This window comes from Telopea speciosissima, chromosome 7, assembly GCF_018873765.1.
Source record: "Telopea speciosissima isolate NSW1024214 ecotype Mountain lineage chromosome 7, Tspe_v1, whole genome shotgun sequence".
Lineage (NCBI taxonomy): Eukaryota > Viridiplantae > Streptophyta > Magnoliopsida > Proteales > Proteaceae > Telopea > Telopea speciosissima.
Window position 1 is genome coordinate 49,797,019 of NC_057922.1, and position 18,148 is coordinate 49,815,166.

Below are 18,148 nucleotides of genomic sequence, written 5' to 3' on the forward strand. Positions count from 1 at the left end.
GGACTTAGCTACTTGAACCATCTTAGCATAGGTTTGGGGCCCATGAGACACTAAGATCGAGCTTATTCCCAGCCTTAAACCTTTCTCAAACCTCTTGCCCTGTTCGACATCATCCTTCAAATGAATAGGACCAAAATGGAGCAGCTCCTCAAACTTCTGCTGGTACTCAAGGACTGATTTGGATCCTTGAGAGACATCCATGAACTCCGCCGCTTTCCTTTCTAGGTAACTCTCTGGAAAGTAATTTTCGAAGAAGGCCTCCTTGAACTATTCCCATGTAAGGTTAGGATGGGTAACAATAAGGTTAGGCTCCATAGATCTCCACCAATCATCTGCTTCGTATTTCAACATGTAGGCGGCACACCGAATCTTGAAATCTTTGGTACAATCAATCATTGTGAAGGTCTTCTCCATTTCCCGGACCCACACTGCTGGGTGCAATGGATCTTTGTTTAGCCCTTTAAACTCTATGGGTCTCATCTTTTGAAACCCCTTAGTAACCTTTATAGCATCCACTTGTACTTTTTTCATGTTTATTCCATATGATGTTATTCGGGTTATGTCAGCCTTGGACGGCCTAACTATGTAAAATCAATTTTTACCTAATGCAATTTTAATTTCAATCATCAACATGTCTCTACCTTAATTTTCTTATTTGTGTTTGTTAAAATTTTTATATTTCGAATCCTAACACGGAATGGATCGAGATAGACTAGATCTGGTAGTGTACACGGCAGGGCAAAAGTGGCTCTGATACCATTCTGTCACACCCCCATCCCTCGACTCAGGGAAATGTGACGGGAATACCTTTGTATTTCACACCGAACAACAAGATCGACATACTTTACTGTGTCATGTATACTACCTGGCTTCTCATTCAATGAATGAGATGAAATCAGAGTTATAGCAGAAGAATATAAACATAATGGTCACAATTGATTAGGAGTTTTATATGATATCTTATAAGTAAATTAAACAATTTAACTCAAATATCTCAAGTCACAGTTATAACCCCAGTACTAAAATCATATAATAGTAAGAGAAGAGAAGTCAAGTAACAATGCCATAATTACATTCATCCTCGAATCCACAAGTACGAGGTATCCAAATCAAGTTCAAACCCCAGGCTCAAACTAATAACCCTCATGGGTGCACTCATCGCAAAGATAGTCCGATGTCGGCTCCGACTCTGGCTGAGCGCCCCAAGCCTCAAAGTCCTTGCCCAAGGGTAACGTCAAATCTCCCCTAATAGTGTCCACTGCCTCTGTATCTACATCTAAAAACAAGGTTCCCGAGGGATGAGCTTACAAAGCCCAACGAGCGATCAAACCATCCACAATATATTTCAATAGATAGACTGCTAATGCATACTAAAGTATGATCATCACATATGATGCATGAATGCTCTTACTCAATTCCCCACCTAGCAATAAGATTCTAAGTCAGGTCAAGTACTACAATAACACAAACAGCATCATCGGCAAACGGTACCATAAACGGATGGCAATAAATGGTGCCATAAACGGATGGCAATAAACGGGTGCCATAAACGGGTGGCAATAAACGGTGCCATAAATAGATGGCAATAACGGTGCCATAAACGGATGATAATAACGGTATCATAAATGGATGACAATAACGGTGCCATAGAAACAGATGGTATTCCGACCATGTCAACCCCATGTTACCAAGGAAACCCGTGAGACCGGGCCCACTCACCGAGTTATCCGTGAGCCCCCAATACAAACCCCGTCTTGGCGTCACCGAAATACGGCGATGACTTCGCGGTGGGCTACCCCAAAATATGGTCGGGACCCATAGGTTTGCCCGACACCTAAACCCCTGTCGGAAGGCTCGTAGTACTGGGTACATCCCTTCCTGGTCAATAGACAACTATTGAATGCATTATTTATAATTACAATCCCAAACTGTACGAGTGTAGCCTGGAGATCAAGTCCATAGTGCCTAATTTGGAGGTCACTATTCTCTCGCCTCTCGAACTTACACCCACACCAAATAACAATACGGCGGGTGTGATACCGAAATAATGGTCGGCCGGTCACCACCTGTATCAATTTCATAAATCAATCAATATGAAGAATTATATATGTAAAACATCCTTTAATATACATATCTCCTTCTCAATATTATCAATATGTGTAGCTAATCATGTTCTCTTACACATAAAGTCCGATTCCATTAATTAAACATGTTAAAGATGAAGCAATCATGCATATCATACACAGCCAATCAGCATGCACACCTAGCTTGATGCCTAATGAGAAACACGTCGTAAAATAGTTTATGTGTTTGATCCACTCATCAAGTTGAACCGTAGGTAATATTATCTTTCGTGTAGTGAATGGTCCTCCCGTATAGGTACGCTAGCCTAGCATGTCATCATACAAGTATATAGTAGGTGAGAAAGTGTAAGTGCCCAACATCAAGAATCCTCAAATTGGAGGTTCCTCAAGAGGGGTTCATGGCAATTAAGCCATGGGGCTGAGGCTGGGTGATTCTAGGTCAATAGTTGATGTCTTGAACATCAAATAGAAGGGATAAAACATTTAGAGTAAGAAACCCCAAGATCTGAACTAATATTGATCATTAACTCATCTAAACCTAAAAGAAAGCAACAGAAATAGAGAGGGAAAGGGTTGCTTACAATGGGGAATCAATGGAACAGCAGAGGAGAGGTGTTCTTGAGCTTGGAGTGACTCAATCTTCATCTCCTCCATGAGCTCCAAGGTTGGAATGGGTTCCAATGGTGCTGGAAAGAAGGTAGAGCTCACAAATGGTGCAAAGATGGATTTGGGACAGCAAGGGGGTGATCTTCTTCCTTCTTCTTTATTCTTCCTCCTTCCTCTTCCTCTTCCTCCTTCTCTCTTTCCTTCGTGCTTCCCACGTTCTCTCTCTCCTCTCAGGTGTTGGAGATGGGAGAAATGTGAGTGGGATGTGGTTTCCACCTATTTTGATAAGGATTCAAAGGTGTGTTTGGTTGGGGGTTGATTTGGGGCTTGAAATGGGTTTTAAAACACAATAGAATCCAAATAGGTCTTAGGTCTATGGTCTTAGGGTTTAGTTAGGTCATATGGACTAGAAATAGTCTAAAATAACCAAGGGTTAAGCCCTGGGTCAAGGCAAGATGAAACTAGACTGAAATAACATAATTTTTGTACTTGGCGGATGATGCAGTGGCAAACTGTGTGCATCGTCCGCTGGTTTCCCAGGCATGAGCCGCCGGGTCGAAATACAGCAGACCTCTTCCTACTGTTTTGGCCTTAACTCGATCAATACATAACGAAATGATGCGATTCAAAATGCGTTGTAAATTAGACTTAAAGGCCTACATTTTTCATGAAGAAACCATTGATCAAATCATAAGAGAAGGTCCTAGAAATTGGGTTCAAAGATAGTTATAGTGCATTGATAGCAGACCAGAATTTGAATTGACTCTGATGATCTCGCCTACTTCAAGGAAATTTAGGTAGGAGTTGAGAGGGGTTTTAATAGGGGTTGTTTACAATTATTAGAATCTTCCAAACATACTAAATTAGGCAAACATCACCGCTCGGATTTGGGCACGGGCGTAATAGATATTATCGACTGTACATGAGTCAATCGGCTTATTATAGCATTTCACTTTTATAAGTTATTAAAGTAAAAAAATTTATGCATTACCCTATTCCTTACCGGTGTCCCTCACTATTTGCCCATTTAATAAAAGTTTATATATTGCATGTGATAAATTTAAAGGAGTATCATTTATTTAATTCCATAAATCGAATATCATTATACTTCCAAATGGACAGCATTTCGGTACATACAAGACAATATAGCATACCTGTAAATAACACAATATTGATCTTAAAAAAATTTAGATATATAGAAAAATAGATCTAAATTCTAGCATTATTTCACTCTGATCAATTCAGCCTTTGGTCAATAGCAATAGATTCCATGATCACCCACACAACCTAGTAATCATCATCATCCCAAGATAACATAATACAATACAAAGGCATTGTTTCAAACTCCTAAAATTATGGATAACACAATAGTATCTGTTCCAAACCCATTAAAATGACATTACATTATACAACCAATAAATAGGAATGTCGCTTAATCAGTCTTTTTAGTTAAGTCCATCTCGCTGAAGGTATCAAATAGTTCTTGTAAAATTCTTGTGCTATTCTCCGAGCCTTTGATTGCTCCTTTCAAGTATCCTTTCATAGACACAAATTCAATCGAAGAACCTTGTTGACTAGTGGAGGTTTCTGTCACATCAGCTGAAGTTGGGGTATGTTGGCTGGAAGAACATGGTCTTTCATCTTCAATCCATTTGAACATTCCACACCCGTTATCTTCAGCCTGTTTTTCAATTAATCAAAAGTTAATCAAACCCAAACAATTAATTCAAACAATATTTCATATAACGGATATAACAAAATAAAGGTTGTTATAGTAGTCATACCAAAATTGATTTTGGACAGCACCAGAATGTTCGACCTTTGCTTTTTTCGATTTTTGAAGTTCTGACCTTACATTGTCCATTTTCACATTCACAGAATCTTAACTGATCTACCCACATGAAGAATGAACATCCTACTGGACAATTGTAATATCGTCTACCCTTATTTTTTCTTGACTTACAAATCTCTTTGTTACTCCTAATCTTACATAGTTCACATCTAGCAACAGTATCCATATTGTTAGTAGAAGCCATCTGCTAAATTATAAATGAAACAAAAGAATAATATCAAGAAATCAACAAATGTTGCAGACATACAAGCCTGAGTTCATCATAACAAATTAAAACATTCGGGTCAGTTGTGAGCAGTGTTTGGGAATCAATATCCAATATTATGCACACAATTTGTATGAAATCTTATTTGTAATTCTATTGGGTATCTTTCAATTTCCGGTAATAATCAAAAGACCAAAAAAACAAGGCAAAAGACAGATTGATCTTGTTTTGATGGACATGCCCCAACTTAGAAGCTTTCCTATCAACTAGTTCTGAAAGAGTTGTCTGGAATATCTTGTTCACATTCTTACATGGGCTTACATATACAAGCTACCAGTCATTCTTTTTTTTTTTGTTTCCCAATCTTTTGGCAATGTTTTGATAATGTTTTTGTAAATACTTTACCTATCCATCCATGGACTGAATGTATTGGGTTCTTTTTAAATGTGTTGGAATCATCCTACTATATACAATTGTCACCCATGATTTGTAATGGGTAAGGTTTGCTGTGAAAAAATTCCCCTTTCATGGATGGTTATATCTGCCTCAATTGGAAGGTACATGTCAAGGAAATGGCAAATTGTAGAGAACTCCACACACAAACATTTCATGGATGGTTATATCAGCCTCATGGGCTTTCACTTCTTTTTTGTTTCCACTCCCTTTCCAATCCAATCTCGAGAGGTCCCCAAAGGATAATGCAACATTTGTATCGGGTTTTAAAATCTCTACTCCTCAAATGTATCAACTTCATTTCTTGGTAATTTAAAATGTTCAGGAGGAACATCTTCATCATTCTTCAACAATTTGTTATCTCTAGTGAACCTCTTGAATGAATTCAAGCTCTTGATGAAGTCCTAACCATTTACAGGGCAGTTTTTTCTTGTTTTTTTCTTTACTACTTTGTTTGTTGTTTGTGTACTAGGCTCTGCTTTATGTGCAGGTTGTTACCAACCAATTGGCAACACCATATCGAATTAAGCTTCTCTTACTCAACTTGCTACAATAGCAGCTACTGCTGAACAGCTACTACAGTGCATTGGGATGAATGCAATCCATCTTCACTGCAAATGCCAACTCTTTAGCTGCCTAAGAAGCTCCAACCAGTATGAAAGTAGGTTTTCATTTGCTTTGTGGTTCATGGTTTCAATCTACCCCTGTTCCCCTTTCTTGGTTTGATAACTAGGTTCAATGGATCACAAACATCTCAATAAGCCAATCAAAATTACAACCACATACCAAGATCATCATTGTTTTTTTATTAGTCTTAATTCCTTTTAAGACAAATAAAATGGGATAAATTTACCCTCTCCCATACAGAAGAGTGCATCCAAAATCCCCACTCCACCCATTAGTTGAAGATCAAAGTACTTCTCCCCTCATTAGGTAGACATTAACAATTTTGACAAGTAGATGCACCAGAAATAAGATAAACCAGGCAAAGAATTGACTAAATAGCAACATGGAATAGAAGCAGCAAAAATAAGATGCCAATCATATATGCACACAAAGTAAAATATCTGATCAAAATGTCATTACTCAGAACAATCTAAAGATATATCAGGCAAAGAATTCACTCAGTAAATAGCAACATGAAATACCTCCTTCACCTATATGTACTGGGGCTTCTGCAAAAATTTAATCACCTACTGCCAAAACAGGTTTGGTTCAAAGCAAATCTAGGGTTTCGACTAAATTGAAATGCATAAATCGATTAGATATGCTAACTAATCCCTCTACCCGATACTCTTGCCTCTTCTATCAAAACAAAGTTTCATAAATCAATCACTGTCTATACAGATCGAAGTATTCAACTTCAGATTTATAAACCATAAAGTAACCTCATGAGAGAAAGAAACAAAGAAACAAACCCTATACAGTTTCTACTAGAGCAAGAAGAACACTTCCAAAGATGAAGAATGATAACCGGTAAGGGATACAGATCTTGTTACACCCGTGCCCAAAAACCCAGGTTAATTTAAACTTTGGTTGTAAGTCCGAAACCCGAACCCTAACTCAAATCCTATTACAAAACCGGAACCCGAAGTCGTGGTACATTATGGAACTTTGGTTGGGTATTCGAACAAGTAGATGATGAAGAAGGAAACTTTACGGCAATACGTGACATGCCAGTATAACGACGGATACCACCCCCGTGTAGTTGCAAGACCTATCGACAGATGTACGGATCGTGGTAAGTTCCACTAACTAACAAGCATAAATCGTGCTTGATTTTAAACTTAAATATTTTTGGCGAGAGTGTGTTAGAGAAAGTGGGGAAGATCCCCAAGAAGAGCCCTAGGATTTCATGAGCAAAAAGCCATAAATAAGGCATCAGAGGCAAGAAAGGATGCAAGCAGAGTCTTGGATCCGGCCTTAAGTCCGATGTGGGCTGAACAGCAGGGTACACCGGATCCAAGCCTGATAATAAAATGAGAGATAAAACAAATAATAATGTAAGACTTTAATAATCAAAATAATAAATTTTAGTAAATTAGAACCAACCTACGGAGACAATCGGTGGCTTAAACTACCACTCAAGCCGTCGATCGTGACAGATTCCCCTGCCTGTATCGACTTTTACGTCATAAGCCAGATGCTTGACGTTAAGCACTGTTTTGGGACTTTTCAACTTTACAAACAAAACTCCACTCTCGGATTTTCCATCAGACCCATGGTGTGGGTCCCACGCATAATCAAAGTCTGAAACCCCAATTTAGTCTTAACTAATTCCTTAATCAATCAGGCATTAAAAGTGGAATGTATGGTGTCAATCACATACACCATCTTATATTTATACATAATGATAATAAGGCATGGTATCAATGGGTTTGGGAGGGAGTGTTTAGGTGTCAACGTAATGGGTAGATGGATGGAAAATCCTTAATGCTTACCTCTTTAGCATTGTTAACCTAGTTTAGTGGGTTTAAGAGGTGGCAGCCTATGGTGTAAATGTGTGAAGTGTAACTTTAGATTTAAACCACCTAGCACATGGTGTAAGGTGTCATGTGAGTGGATTATTAAAACAATAAGGTATTGATCATAATGGGAATAAAATACAATCAATTAACTTTTAATAATATAATAAAATTTAGTTGGGTGTGTAAATGGGTTAACTAAAACAAACTAAACCCATTCACCGTTACTACCTCTACTCTTGTAAACTTTAGAAACAGAAAAGAAGAGAAAAGAGAAGAAGAAGAAGAAGAAGAAGAAGAAGAAGGAGAAGAAGAGAAGAAGGAAAGAAGGAGAAGTGGAAAAAGGGAATAGGTGGAATTCTTGGAATTCCAAATTGTTGTTTTGAGGTAATATCCCCATTTTTATTCTACTCTCTTCTTTAATCACAAGTTTCATAGCAATTCCTTGCTGAATTCATTCTATATCTCCCTTACTTTCAATTGCCCAGTAAATTCAAGATTTATAAAACTCATCTTATTACTTTCAAACTCTAAGTAAACTTTAGAATTAATGAAATTCTTCTTAAGAATCCCTCTTAAACTATGAATTAACTTCAATTCTGATTTTAAAATATATGAATGTTGCATCCGATGTTGTCTGCACCTCTGGTTGGGTCGGATTTAAGGTCAGAGGCATGCCCAGGTTGAGTCCAATGTTGCATCCGATGTTGTCTGCACTCTCTGGTTGGGTCGGATTTAAGGTCGGAGGCATGCCCAAGTTGAGTCCAATGTTGCATCCGATGTTGTCTGCACCTCTAGTTAGGTCGGATTTAAGGTCGGAGGCATGCCCAGGTTGAGTCCAATGTTGCATCCGATGTTGTCTGCACCTCTGGTTGGGTCGAATTTAAGGTCGGAGGCATGCCCAGGTTGAGTCCAATGTTGCATCCAATGTTATCTATACCTCTGGTTGGGTCGAATTTAAGGTCGGAGGCATGCCCAGGTTGAGTCCAATGTTGCATCCGATGTTGTCTACACCTCTGGTCGGATCGGACTTAAGGTCAGAGGTACGCCCAGGTTGAGTTCGATGTTGCAACCGATGTTGCCTGCACTGCAGGTCGTAATCCCATTGATTCCAATTTTAAACTAGACTCATAGGGCTTCGTTTGTTAGAAGAAAACATTACCCAGTTCTGCCTCTAAGTGATCCGAAATTTCCATACAAAATCCCCCATTTTTCCTTTAAATTCTTGTAACTACTATTACACCTAAATTTTAATCTAAATCTATTCTAATCTAACTCTAAGACTACCCTAGGATCCCACCAACACTCAAGCATATCCTAATATTTGTGTTTGACTTAATAATTATAGGGAATAATCATTTTGTCATCGAAACCTATCTGTGTGGGCTCCATACAACAATTGAGGTACGGCTCAGGAAAATAAGAAGGAACTGAGATTGTTTCTCGAGTTGTTGGCATAGCATTAACTTAGAGACATAGGCATTGTTTGTTAGGTGGAATTAAGATTAAAATTGAACCAACGCATATAGGATTCTTGCTTTGTGTGTGAACATGCTTGTGTGTGTGGTCTATCCTTTACTTGCTGGGCTCAGTGGAGCTCACCCCTGTGGAATTTCCTCTTTTTAGATGATCCTGCAGGTGGATGTGATGGTAGTAGGAAGGATTACTTCGAGGTAGAGGTTGATGACTATTGTGAGCATACTGATGTGGACCCAGAGGATTGTGACCCCAATCATGCGGACGATTAAGGTGTCCTTGGAGAACAAGGACTGATGTCGTGGTGTTATCTTTATGTTTTCTTTTGCTAAACACCATCCTTTTTGGTGGAAGAGTTTCTACTGTTTATATTTTAGAATAGTTGTGTGTTGACCCGATGGTCGTGAACTTGGGAATATCGGGCTGTTGGAACTTTATTGTAAATAATATATATAGGACTTGTAAATATTTACTTTCCGTGCACTCTGATCAAGGAAACACTTGTTATCTCGATATTGTGTTGTGCTTGTGACATGTAAGTACTGCATTTGGATCTTGGAGGTCTTCGAATACTTCGGGTATTCGGATCAACCATCGAATCCTCCCAGGGGGTGGGTTCGGGGTGTGACAGATCTAACCTTTGAAGTTTGGATAAGAATCGTCGGAATAACAGGTATTTCCTGACCAAAAGCAGAGACGCAACGCCTTCGTTGCTCGATCCAAAATAAGTTTTTTTTTTTTTTTCAAAGTCTCCTCAATTCCCTCCGGTTTCTTAACCGGTAAAGACTATTTTTTTTTCAAAAATTTATTATACTGACCGGTTACTACAACTGATATTAGCCGGTTTACCTTTTATTTATGGGGGAATTACCCAGATCTACTAGATAAAAAAATTAATTACAACATAAGTAGGTTTAAAATATGTTTTACATCTATTGGTTCTGATTTTGAAAATATTTACTTAATTGCCAAAGCTACTTAATGCTCATGGGAAATAACATTGAACTTCCTAAAATACCCCAACACTTCATCTTCTAACTCTATATTTTTTTTTTTTAATCAAATACATGGGACCCACCCCTCCTCCTCCTCCTCCTCCTTCCTCTGTAGGAGGACGCACCATCCCCGTTAATCCGTCATTGCAGTCCACAACTCCACCCCTACCGGCAACATCCCTCCTCCTGCTCTCATCGACATTCTCCTCCGCCTGTGGAAGCCCAACAGAGACCTCCAAATTGTAATCATCAACGACCTGCTGCATCAAGCTGTTGACATCCCTTTCAGCAGTCGACAAAGAATTGCTTCCAACCATGGAACTCTCTCTCCCTGAAACTCCGCCTGATCACCTCCATGTTCACAAATTGTTTCTCGAACTGGTGCATCATTTTTGACATCTTCCAGCCTTGGAGAAACAATGGGTTTGGGCTTCAGAGAGAAATTTCAAAGAAATATAATTAACGATATGTTGGGATTAATTTTCTTCAAAAAGGAAGTGGATCGATTCAGAATGCTTAAGAAATTAAAAGCTGGAACAAAAAAAGGTTCCTTGCTTGTAAGTTCGTCTTTTCCCCCACCTAACCAGCGCCTCCTCTCCCCTTTCAAAAACCCTCATTCCTCTTCCTCTTAACTTGCAAATTTCTCTTTGATTCTAAATCAACCCATTCAGAAATAGCCATATGGATCTGAAATTTAGACCTTTAATTAATCTAATATGGGATAAAGATCAAAATTTATAGGCATAAATTTCGTTATCAACGAAGTCCATATCGAAAATCTGGTTTCTGTAGTAGGAACCTGAAGTGAGGTAGGTTCAACATTGAAGGGAGATGAGAGAGGAGGATTCGAATGTGATTTGCCTTTCATCTTAAAGCTGCGAATCTCAAAGACTGCTTCAACAAGGAGATGAAGGATAAAATAGAATAGAGTAAATCCCCAAAACATCACATTCCAAATTACTGGATGTTTTCAAACCCTCGGTGGTGGCAGAGGCTACTGGAGACAAGGTTTCTCCACTTCTTCTACAATAGTCTGCAAGTTGGGTTGATGAGATCACAGTTGGGCGGGGTTGCAAGGGAGGGAAGAGTGAGAGCAAAAGATGGGGTATTGCAGGTCTGGTTGGAGTGCGAGGTTGCAGCAGCGAGGATGGTGCGGCCTTCTATGGCGGAAGAGGAGGAAGAAGGAAGAGGAGGGGGTGGGTCCCACATGTGATTAAAAATGAAAGAATTGAAAAATAAAATAGAGAATATAAAAATAGTGGGGTATTTTGGGAAGTTCAATTTTGTTTTCTTCTTAGGACCCATGAACAATTAATAATCTTGGTGATTAAGTAAATATTTTCAAAATCAAAACTAATGGATGTAAAATATATTTTAAACCTACTTAGGTTGTAATTAATATTTTTATCTAGTAGATCTAGGCAATTTCGCCTTTATTTATTCCAATGGTTGAAGTAGATCGGTTAATATCTCAACGGTTGAGATTTAAGCGTTGAATTTAGTGGTGCGCTTATAAAATTATACAGGTCGCACTGCGACTTTTTTCCCAAGAAATAAATAATAACCCCAAAAATTAAAATATGGTTTACTTTCTCTAAAATCCAAATGAGAAATATAAATATTTTCTTTTGTTTTTTGTTTAAAAAAAAAAAGGGAATTATTTTATTCAATTTTAATCCTATTGGCAGGAGCAGGTGTGTAATCGAATCAAACCAAACCGTATTAGTCAGATCTAGACAGGGTCTAGGGTTAGGCCTTTGGTTTTGTGCTTGTTGAACCGGTAAAACTATATCGAATCAACCCGATCTGGTACAATGTGTATTGGCCAACCTAGGTGTGCTGATTGGTCGGTACGGGTCAAGCCGGTTTAGGTGTGGGAATGGTGAATCCGAAACCAACACAATAAGGAAAGTTCGGTTTCGGCTCGTTTCTATTTGGGTTCAGGTTGTATCGCTTACTCGTATCGATTTGTAATCGAGGTCGGTTTTGGCCCGTTTGGGATCGATTTACCTAGGGGTGTCAACCGAATAGGGTAAACCAGTCCGAAGCATTGTCTTATTGGCTAGGTTTCGAATTGGGGTATTACAACCTCGAAACTGAACTGATCCATACTGGAAGCCGAAAGAACCCAAGACCGGCTAAAAAACCCAGACCAAAATCAAAACCTAACCGATCTACCCTGTTAAGGAACCGATAAAAACCCGAAACCTATTGAAAAATCAAATTGTTTTTTTATAGTTTTTGTATAAATATGTATGTTAAACCGAAGTCGACCCCGATAACAAACCGTTACAAGAAACCAAAATCGAAATTTCTTATTGGTTTAGGATTCACCATTCCCATGCCGAAACCGACTCAACCGGCCCGAACCGCTCGATTGATATCCCTAGATTTAACATACATAATTATAAAAACTAAGGACAAATTTGTTTTGATTTTTATAAATAGGTTTCGGGTTGTTATCAGTTTGGTATCGGGGTAGATCGGTTTGGCTTCGGTCCGGGTTTTGAGCCGGTTTCAGTCGGTTTCCGGTGTGGTTCGGTTCAGTTTCGGGGTCATAATACCGCAATCCGAAACATGTCTAATAAGACATCGACGTGGCTCGGTCTGGGCAATTTCAATTCGGGCCGGTTTACACGGTTTGGTCTCAATCTTTGGCACCCCTAAGCCAACCCAGTGTAAACGGGGCAAACCAAAGCTTATTAGTCTGTGCCCGTTGGTTCGAGAGTTGAGGTTTTGTGTTTAGCCCAAAACGGTAAAACCGAATCAAATCAGACCGAACCGGTATGAAAATGTATTGGCCAAATCGGTATAAACAAGTAAAACAAAAGATTATTAGTTCGGACCGGTTTGATTCACGGGTTTGGTTTTGTGATTAGTACAAAACGGTAAAAAAGGATCGAAAATACCCAAACCGGTGTATTCAGACCGAACCAAAGCATATATTAGTCTGAACCGGTTCATATTCTGGGCAACATATAAATACATATAATAATATATATAATTATAATACTGTATAAAACATTATCTATATATATAAATTGCTGCGATTGCCATGAATTCATGATTTGGTGTCGTGGGTTCGACTCCTACAGGCGGTTATGTATTGTATTTTTTAATTTCCAGCTAAGCATCTTATTTCAGTTTATTAAATTGTTTTTCCACAAATTCAAATTACAAAGCACCTGTAGGCTGTAGCTCAATTTGTTCAATGGAGAAATAAGGCTTTGGTATTGTTGGTTTGACTCCCGCCACATGCATTTGTTTACTTTTTCTTTTTTAAGGAGAGTGCCTCTAGCTCAATTGATAATTCTAAAAATTAGGCCTTCGTAATTTAGGCTCGACTCCTTCCAACAAGTGTATTTATTTCAAAAAGGCTTCTACTTAAGGCCACAAATCATTACCAATAAAAAAAAAAAACCTCTGCATCCAATGAAGAATTAAAATATAGTTTCCTTTCTCTGAAAATCGAACACAAAATTATTTTTATAAAAAATAAATTGAGAATTAATTTATTTAATTTTAATCCATTTGAATTGGTACGATGGTGTATTGGCCAACCTAGGGGTGTCATCGGTCGGTTCAGGTTGTATCGGTTTGATATCAAGGTCGGTTTGGGTTTTGGCCCTGCTTGGGTTCGTTTTAACACACACATTTATACAAAACAAAGCAAAAATATTTTGTTTTAATGGGTTTTGAGTTATTATCGATTTCTTATCAAGGTAGATTAGATTGGTTTCGGTTGTGATTCGATTCGGTTTCGGGGTCGTAGAATCACATGTCCAATAAGCATCGATGCATTTCGATCTCAATTTTTTAAACCCCTAAACCAACACAGAGTAAACGGGTAAAACCAAAGCTTATTAGTCCGAGCCGGTTCATTCAGGGTTATGGTTTTGTGTTTAGTGCAATATGGTAAAACAAAATCAAATCAGACCGAAACGGTAAGAAATGTATTGGCCGAACCGGTAAAAACAAGTCGAACAAGTTTCGGTTCAAGGGTTGGGTTTTGTGTTTAGTCCAAACAGGTAAAATCGGATCAAATAAACCCGAAATAGTGTATATATTAAGACCGAACCAAAGCATATTCGGCTGAACGGATTCAAGTTCTGGTCAATATAGATATATATATAATATATATTTATAATACTATATATAAATATTTGTTATGTATAAAAGCATATTATTATATATATATATATATATATATATACTAGTAAATATACGCACGTATATATGCCTTTGTCACATATGAGAGAGAGAGAGAGATTTGTGCACGTGTCAACAAGAATGTATGTGTGTATTCGTGAGATAGAGAGAAAAATTGAAAAGAACATAAAAGATGGATGGGACCCATATCACTTTGAAAGCCTATCAATTTTGCTGCAGAAAATGCAGAAAAATGAATCCTCGGCCGAAAAAATACGCATTAAAAAAACTTTAGGAAAAGGGAAAAGTGAATACTGTTTGAGTTTTGAAGTTGAAGTAGCAAACTTCATTTTTGTTTTCGGTGGGGAGGGAGGGTTTCTAATATGAATACATAAAAAACAAGATGATTGAATGCCCCCTGAAGTAGATTCATCTTAATCCTTACATACGAATAATCCATTAAAAGGAAATCAAAGATTACATGAACAAATGATTGATATAATAAAAAAAAAATTTGAATGGGGCTTCACAGTTCAACATCCAAGCCAATCTGTCCACATGGATAGTAGCTCCAAAGACAACTAACTAACAAAACCTCCAATTGTTGTTTTGCATTTTACTCATACTCTACAGTCTCAGTTTTCAAACAACAGAGACTCCAAAGAACAACCCAGATTGGGTCACAAGCATTTACTTCATCCCTAATATCTTCAATGACCTCAATAGAAACTCTGGAAAAGGCCTCTGCATTATATTCCCAGAGCTTGTCACACAAAGCATCATTGCATTTGATCATTGAAGTCCTTTTTGGAGGACCATTGGAGTCTTGTGGATGTTTCTTAATTCCATAAACTTGGTTGTACTCTTGGGATATCTATTCAACCTTAACAAGCTCACTCCTACAACTCTTCTTCTCAACCTTGACAATCTCAATCTTCTCAATTTTGATAGTATCTGAAAATGAAGTCTTCTTAGGTTTTATTCTCTCGCCCTAACAAATCCCCTCAGACCTTAAAAATTTTGGCCTTTAGCACCTTATCAATCTTCATGAGATCCACCTCTTTCCGACCTTCTCAACCTTGACAATCTCAGCCTTTTCAACCTTTGTAGAATTTTTATCCTCCGAGCTTCCATTTTTTCCATTTCTGGTGGTTTCCTCAATTATTAGTTTTTTCTGAGCACGTTTTCCAACGTGAAAGTGAAATAAATTGTGTGAAAATAGGCCATAGGAGTGTAAAAATTATGAAAAACAATTGTGACGGGAGAGAGATCTGATACCAGCTCAAATAGGGAGGTGTCATCAACAGATGGCACTAATATAGACACAGGAGACCAGTCAAGAAGCCAGCCTGGCATCAAGAATATAAAATGTGAAAGTAAGGACTTAAATGTAAAACTAAAAAAAATAGAATAATGGATAACAGAATTGGTTATGTACTTGTATAAATACATTTGATCAATAGAAAGGAAGATAGGTCAGCAGTTAGCTTATCAAATTTTTGGGAAAATTCCTTTTGCATTGCTGCCATCTGAGCGGCCATCTTCTCTGGAGCCAACTCAGTCTATTGAGCTCGAGTTCCTTCCATCATGGTTAACAATGAAAGCACCAATGATGGGTCACAAAGAAAGAAAAATGGGGAAATAAAGAAGAACTTGAGAAAAGAAAACAGAGTAAAAGAACAAGAAAGAAAAATATGAGAAACTTCTCAACTTCCGACCTATCTTCCTTTCTATTGATCAAATGTATTTATACAAGTACATAACCAATTCTCTTATCCATTATTCTACTTTCTTAGTTTTACATTTAAGTCCTTCCTTTCACATTTTATATTCTTGATGCCAGGCTGGCTTCTTGACTGGTCTCCTGTGTCTACCAGTTATATTAGTGCCATCTGCTGATGACACCTCCCCATTTGAGCTGGTATCAAGATCCCACAACCATGGCAAACAATTCTAACTTCACAGAATTTTATTACAACTCTAACATTAGTTAGGAAAGAGTCCGAATGTTGGTGTTTTATGAATGTAAAGAAGAAGTGGGTGAGAACTCACATCTGGGAGTATTGCAAATGTAAATATGACTTCGGTAATAATCAATAACCCCAATTTGCGGAATTAACTGCACGTAACTCACTTTCCTCTTGTTGTTTAAATAGAGGAATGGTTTCCATCATGTTCACTTCACAATAGGTGATGCCATTTGATGAGGTCTTTTTCCAAGGAAATCCAGACAACCTACAAAATAGCTTCTTCATATAGGAGAAGACAACCATGATATTGTTTCAGACTTTCATAGTGATGCCTTTTGTCTCCTCCAGTTACATGTTTTGCCTGGAGCCTTCACTACAAAAGCAATAGAATGATTAAGGAAAGAAGACAGCACACAAAAACTTGCAAAATTTAAATACAAGCCACAAAACTCAGAAATATCCAATAACAGATAGACATACAAACTTGGATCAGCCAACTATGGTTTGATTGCCTGATTGACATACTGTACCTCAACCAATGCTTTTAAAAACAGAGCAGTGTCTGGCAACAATTAGTAACCTAAACAATAACACTGCATGCAATTGTAAATAGATGCACTACTTGCTCTAGGGTCAACTTTTAAATGGCAGTTTAATGTCTAATAGACAAACTACTAACCAATTTCAATGTCAATGTAACCCAGTTGATGGTCCAACTATCATGTCAAGAGACCTAAACAAATTATTAACCTAAAAACAGAGCATTGGCTGGCAGAAGTCAGTGACCTAAACAACGGCGTTGTACCCAATTGTAAATAGATGCATAAACTTATGTTAGGAACTTCTAAAGGGCAGTTTAATAGCTGAGAGACAAATAATTAACCAATGTGTTTAGGAAAAAGAGTGGCTGGACCAATGTAGCCCCCCAGTGTGTGGTCCAACCACCTGATCAAAGCAACCTAAGCAGTGACATTGTATGCAACAGTGAAATGCTGCAACTCTAATTCTCAATCATCATATATCAACCCAAATAGTGAGCTGATTTGCAAACAGATACAACCCACTTGGTGCTTCGTCCAGAGTTCTAACTATTGGTGACAACGGAATCTAGTCCTCCTCGACAGAAACGGGAGCGTTATCTGGTCTTTGATCTCGTCAACTGCCCCCAAAGAATTCGGCTACAGTTGCACAACTACTAAATGCTGGTATTCAGACTCGGTAGTGGTAACCGGAGGGCCAAATGATCTACCCAGTTCCTTCCTTCGATTGGAAAACTATCAATCAAGTTTTCATGATTATCTAGTATAGATATCCTAATTAGTAGTAGAAGATGAAGCAACTTGATAAGATTCAAGCAATGTCGTTTCTATTTGAAATTAAAATTGGGAGAAGCGACTCAATGAAGCTTAGAGCATAAAAATTGAAAAATATGGGAACATGGCAACTTCCTAACCCTTTCCTTGTTTCTATACAACATTCTTGCATTCCAACAGTGAGAAAAAAAAAAAACATACGCAAAAACCCATTAGTTCATTATAGGATATGAGAGCACCTTTAGTTTTACTCACGACTTCTTAGGAGGAACAAGAACCTACTGAATTTTCTTTCTCATGGTCTGGATTGCATTCAGTACCATCACCAGGCCCTGAATTGCTATCAACTTGCTTATATTTCAAGCTGGGTAGGTGGGAGGGGTAATCATCAAATGCCCCTCATCGACGGAATCAACATACATTTTGTAACCGAGGATCTTGTTGACCAACAGCACACAACAATATAGCAACAGAAACAACATGAAGGGAAAAGAGTAGTTGACGACATTCCAAGGAGGCAGCAACATGCAAGGCATGAAGCTTTGGAGCTTGATTCAAGGATCCGAAGCGACAATCAAAG

At 38.1% G+C, this 18,148-nt stretch overlaps 1 long non-coding RNA gene across 1 annotated transcript; it reads right to left on the bottom strand.

Moving 5' to 3' along the window:
* Positions 1–5,921: 5,921 nt before the first annotated feature.
* LOC122669833 lies at positions 5,922–15,038 on the bottom strand. The gene is made up of 4 exons (XR_006334084.1): positions 14,970–15,038; positions 10,166–10,179; positions 6,119–6,120; positions 5,922–5,953 (listed from the first exon to the last, which is right to left on the bottom strand). It is a non-coding gene; the product is annotated as an uncharacterized LOC122669833 (long non-coding RNA).
* Positions 15,039–18,148: the final 3,110 nt, after the last annotated feature.